This window comes from Brachyhypopomus gauderio, chromosome 2 (genome assembly GCF_052324685.1).
Source record: "Brachyhypopomus gauderio isolate BG-103 chromosome 2, BGAUD_0.2, whole genome shotgun sequence".
NCBI classification, from domain to species: Eukaryota; Metazoa; Chordata; class Actinopteri; order Gymnotiformes; family Hypopomidae; genus Brachyhypopomus; species Brachyhypopomus gauderio.
The window spans coordinates 4,550,408-4,557,020 of NC_135212.1; positions in this window are offsets into that span (position 1 = coordinate 4,550,408).

The window sequence follows — 6,613 nt, forward strand, 5'->3', positions numbered from 1 at the left end:
TACTGCGTGGACCTTCGATGTGTGTGATGTCATTAAATGCCAGGGAAAGGATTATTCATACAGAGGGGCAGACTTATATTTATGCTGGAACCCTGCTATAGATAAGCACTGTTATGAAAGGGGGCATGCAGAGGTTCCGTGGTGTGACTCGTGGGGTAAGGTTGTAAAAAGCAGCGGGAGTTGGCTTCCAAGAGTGGCTGGATCTGAATCAGACAAGACTCAGGCTTGGTGGTCAGCATTATTTTTTCAGAGAGACACACATCCTAGTAAAAACCTAGCTACTTTATCAATTAATTGGGATATTTCACCGGGAGTACTAGCACATCCTCAGCATAGGGCGCGTGCGGTATACTTAGTATTAGGAGTAGATCAGTCGGGCTCAGATCCTTTAGGCCTAATTAAAATAAATATAGCACGGTTTAGACCTGTCCCAACATTAGGACCATCACTAGACAATACATCAGAAATTATGCAAGGCATTCGTGGATCAGATTATACTAAATGGACACCACAGCAGATAATTGAACTAACTACAGGGTATGAAGCAGATAATACTTGGTTACGATGGTTGACGGGACAAGCGAGAGAAACAGGTATGGAGGACTGTGTGGCGTGCGCACAAGCACGACCTCGACTTGTCCTCACACCTGCTCCATTGTTTCCAGAGAGTGACCCAGAAGGTTATGCCTGCATGCTGGCGCTCACTAGTGGCAAAGAGGGTCCTAAGTGCTCCACTCTTAGCCATATTTTTCCTGTCATTAAGAATGAGACACGTACAGGCCCATTTAATCCTCCGACTGAAGGTAATTTTACATGCTTCCGCAAAAATAGCACTGCTAAAGTAGTCATAGCTGTAGGAGAAATTTCTGAGTCAATGGGTTCAAGTATAAGACCTGATGGTGAGAAAATAGGATCATGGGCTCGAGCCGGTTTGTATTATTATTGTGGTAGGCAGAACTTGTGGACTCGGTTACCACAATATTCTAGAGGTTTGTGTGCGATGGTAAGACTGGGAGCTCCAATTAATTTAGTAGGACATAGGAATATGGCTATAGCGACTGAGGTTTTTAGGCAGAGGAGAGATATAAAAGACCATTTTGATCTTATGAAAAACACGCCTACTTATATTGATTCCATTGGAATCCCCAGGGGAGTACCTGATGAGCATAAACTAGCTAACCAAATAGCGGCAGGTTTTGAAAACATACCTTTGATAGCAGCTATCTTTCCAATAACTCCTAATAAAAATGTAGATCGTATAAATTTTGTGCATTATAATGTAATGCGTCTTGCTAATTTAACTAGAGATGCAGTGGAAGGACTTAGAGATCAATTAGCAGCCACCTCACTCATGGCAATACAGAATAGAATTGCATTAGATATGTTATTGGCAGAAAAAGGGGGCGTATGTGTAATGTTTGGAGATTCATGTTGTACTTTCATACCTAACAACACAGCTCCAGATGGTTCTGTGTCTAGAGCTTTAGAGGGACTGAAGGCTTTATCAGAAGAAATGCAAGAAGCTTCAGGGATTAATGATCCTGTAACTGACTGGTTGGAAAAGCAGTTTGGCAAATACAAAGGTCTTATTATGTCAGCTTTAACTTCTGTAGGTATATTCTTGGCTATTATAGTCACATGTGGATGTTGCTGTATTCCCTGCATTAGAAGCTTAGTTGAGCGATTGATTACTAAAATGATAGAAAAGCGTGATCCTCAGGATGAAGGTAATATGATGGCTCTTGTAAAGCAAGAAGAAGAACAGCAGAGTTGTGCAGGTGATTCTCTGTATTAATTTATCTTGGGATAAATTAAAAGGGGGAATTGTTAAGGATTTGATGTGTGAAAGCATGCTAAGATATATTTAAACTACAATACTCGAGTATCCTTATAAGTAGATTGGCCTTAAAGTATTAATCATATATTAATTACTTTATGTTTTGTTTACATTACATTATTGATCAAGTTGTTTGTATGATTGATCAAGTTTTTGTTATATCTGTGCTGGTGTGCCTTTTCTAAAAACTATGAGTGTTTGCAGTTTGCTAAAAGTGGAATGTGAAATAGGAGTCCTCTCTGTCCTGATTTGGTAAGGTCAAGCAAGAGACCACGCTTCCAGAAAATATTCTATACCCTTTTCAATATTCCATTATTATTGCTTGATTGTATTAGCTTTAATAAATAATTAAAAGACACAAGACTGGTGACGTTCTTATTTGCATTAAACGGATGCGCTGTGCTAAGAAAGAGTGGTAGCACAACACTTCTTAAGGAAGCTTGTGGAGACAGATCACTGCTGATTCGTTTTGGCTTGCCCGTTACGTTCTCAGCCCTTTCTCTGTTCTGCCGTTGCTCTCTCTTTGTGAAGGTGTTTCGCCACCATTCACTCTCTCTCTCTTGTGTCTACCTTTTACTTATTCGAGTGTCTATCTCCTGCGCCTCTTACTGGCCCATCTCAAGTTTTCCTCCAGCTATCTCGCTTCCTAACGATTACTATTTTATTTTGGGAAGGATTTTGTTTTGTTGCAGCGTTTGCCTGCTGCCAGCCTTCCCCTGGCGTCCTTAGTTCCATTGTCATGCATTGAAGTTATTCCGCGTTCTTTCCGTTGTCTTTATTTTTCTCTCCCCTGTCTTCATGGTTTTGTTTATTTTGTGCGTTCTTTTAGTTTTGTTTTCTTGCGCGTTGAGTTTTCCACGTACTTTTGAGTTGATTTTTCTACAGTGTGTGTGTTTACGTGCATGCTGTGGGAATTATTTTCTGTTGATCTGCGTGTGGGTTCATAGCACGCATGCAGTTTTCAGCGATTATCTCCTGCCTGCTTCATATGGCGCTTGGGTCTATCTCTCTCTACATTTTCTGACGCGGTGTGTACCGATCGTACACCCGTCGTCACACTTCCATCTGGAAGTTTCTTATATTAAATTTCCCATCTACCAGCGTAGCCTCTTCGGACATCTCCATCATGCTCATCTTATTGTGCGTCCATATAATCTGTATGACTGGAACTCGTGCACTGAGAAACATTCCGCCACTAATACACACACACACACACACACACACACATTTTATATGTAAACACCTATTTAATGTTTGTGTCTGCTTTAGGGTATGTGGTGATCAGGGAGTTGAAAACGTGGATGTTGCACGCCTCATGTTTACCGTCCATGGGACTGGAAGGAGCAGCATTATATCTGGAAAGTGTTCACAACCAAAGGTTAGTGCAACTAAACAGATACTTCTAGTTGAAAGCTACCACCTCACAGATGCCATGAACTTGAAGAATATACAGTGAGTCCAAGAAGTATTTGATCCCTTGCTGATTTTCTTTGTTGGCCCACTAATAAAGACATGATTATTCTATACTTTTAATGGTAGATGTATTCTTACATGGAGAGACAGAATATTGAAAAGAAAATCCAGAAAATAAATCTAAGGAATATATATTAATTGATTTGTATTTCATGGAGTGAAATAAGTATTTGATCCCTTAGTATTCATTAGCAGTATTCATTTTCACTTGTGTGAAAAACACCTGTCCACAGAATCAGACAGGTCACACAGATTTCAAGTCTCCAACATGGGTAAAACCAAAGAGCTGTCATAGGACCTCAGAGTCAGAATTGTTGACCTTCACAAAGCTGGAATGGGCTACAAAAAGATTAGTAAGGTGTTGGATGTGAAAGTAACAACTATTGGTGCAATTATCAGAAAGTTTAAAGAGTATAACATGACAATCAACAGACCTCGGCCCAGTGCTCCAAAGAAGATTTCGCCTCGTGGGGTGGCAATGATGCTGAGAACGGTCAGAAATCGTCCTGCAACCACTCGGCAGGAGTTAGCAAATGACCTGAAGGCAGCTGGGACCACAGTTTGAAATGAAACAATTGGCAACACTTTGCGCAACAATGGATTCACATCCTGCAGTGCCCGAAAGGTACCCCTGCTGAAGAGAGCACATGTGGAGGCGCGCCTCAAGTATGCCAATGATCATTTGAAAGATGAACCAAGTTATTGGGAGAAGGTTTTGTGGTCACACGAGACCAAAATTGAACTTTTTGGCCTCAACTCCACCCGCCATGTGTGGAGGAAGAAAAATGCTGCCTATGACCCCAAGAACACTGTGCCCACCGTCAAGCATGGAGGTGGAAGCATAATGTTTTGGGGGTGTTTCTCTGCCAAGGGTACAGGGCTACTACACCGCATCACTGGGAAGATGGATGGAGCCATGTACCGCACAATCCTGAGGGACAGATCCCCTCTGCCAGGGATCTGAAAATGGGCCGTGGTTGGATCTTCCAACATGATAACGACCCTAAACATACAGCAAAGGCAACAAAGTATTGGCTCAAGAAACATCACATTAAGGTCATGGAGTGGCCCAGCCAGTCGCCAGACCTCAATCCGATCGAACATCTATGGAGGGAGCTGAAGGTCAGAGTTGCCAAGCGACAGCCCACCAACCTTCATGATTTAGAGAGGATCTGCAAAGAAGAGTGGGCCAAAATTCCCCCTGGTGTGTGTGCTAAACTTGTGGTTAACTACAACAAATGTCTCACCACTGTGCTTGCAAACAAAGGCTTTGCCACTAAGTATTGAGTGTGTTTGGCAAGAGGGATCAAATACTTATTTTCCTCATTGAAATACAAATTAATTAAAATATATTCTTTAAAATTATATTCTGGATTTTTGTCTTGATAGTCTGTCTCTCCATGTAAGAATACATCTACCATTAAAAGTATAGAATGATCATGTCTTTATTAGTGGGCCAACGAAGAAAATCAGCAAGGGATCAAATACTTTTTGGACTCACTGTAGCTTCTACCTGGAGTACTGTAATGTGCGAGATTATTTGTAGTATGTCACATTTTTATTGGGTGTTAATATAATAATATAAATAAGCCTCTTTCACACATGCACGATAACCTGGACTTTTTTTAACGTTACATGAAGGAACTGTATGCGTGAGCCACATTCATTTGTGCCACACATTGCACTAGGGGCAGGCATGATAATGTCTAGCAGTGTTGGGTAAGTTACTTTAAAAATGTGTGTAACTTTTCCGATTACTTTTAAAAAGTAATGTAACTACTTTTTGATTACTTTAAATGAGTATTGACCCATGATCAACATTTAATTTTTGAGAACTGATAGTGTGAACCTTAAAAGAGTACTAAGCTGAGAGGGAATTGATGACAGGCAATCACAGGAGGTCCACAAGAAGAGATGCCTGCACCAGGCATGTAAGATTCTCAGATTCCTGTCATCGGGCCATACTCTTTTCTGCTCTTCCCCCAGGCTCTACCATTTTCACAGTTTGCAGACTAAGGACGTACTGACACTAGGCACGCTTTGCTCGTTCCGTGCTGGGGCCCGGTTATCGCCCCTCCCCACTCCCCCTCCGGCCTGCACTCACACTGCCTTCATCAACCGCACCCGAGCACGCTTACGTCATCACAACATGACTTTATTTGGAAAAAAAGCGCGCTCGCACAAAACTATGGAGTTCTCGATTCTCTTTTTATTGTATTTTTGGAGTCGTTTTGGGAGTGCAAGCACAGATTTATCGATAATTTAACACAACGATTGTCTGCTAATCGCTTTGCCGCCATGACTGTTTAACGTGAGCGTCGCATCACTGACGTCATGTTTGAGTTCCAGCAAAATGAACCAATCAGACGAGGCACCAAGCGGGCCCGGGCACGGATAGCGCTCACACTAGAAGCGAACCGTGCCCGAGTCCACGCGAATCGTGCCCTGGCCCACCTCTTCAAGCGGGCCTGAGCACGGTTAACTGGGTCGGGCCCGGGCACGGTTGGAGCGCTCACACTAGCCAAACGAACCGTGCTTCGGCAGGGAACCGGATCACAGACCCTAGTGTGAGTACGCCCTAACACAAGCAGGTTCAGAAACCACTTCTTTCCCACAGCGGTCACCTTATTGAACTCTTCCCCAAAGACCATTCTTTCCTTCCCCTCTATCCATACCTTACCATCCATACAAAATCTGTACAGTGTTCCTCTTCAATTCACATCTGTATAGCCATATCTACAGTGGTATAGGATAATCTGTATGATTCCATCTGTATTTATCACATTTATTTATACCATATATTTTTCTTTGCCCTGTGCATTGTACTGCCATAACTACATTACACACGCATGCATTTCCCTAGGTAATTTATCTATTCTGCACATATCTATTAACCATCTTTACTTACACTAGCTGTAAATAACTGCATTTTATCTCTAAATACTGCATTCTATACAATCTGCAAGTGTTGCACTTGATGAGATACCAAACTGCATTTCATTACTTCATACAAATTTAATTTAAATGTATTGCTTGTCGAACGGTAGGTCTAAGATAGGTCCAATGATACCAATTGGGTAGGCTAGGTCGTGTCATAGACATCGACAAGCGTTTTTCCAACACCAAACAGTCATAAATATTCATTTGAATATTTCTGTCATTCTGTCTGTCATTGTCTATACTAGTCATGTATGATTCCAATGAATACCTGTTCAGGACTGTTGCGCTTTAACCTTTTCTTACCTTAGCGCAGCGTGTTCGTTAATTGCAAAAGAAAACATTACCAGTCTTGTCTTTATCCTT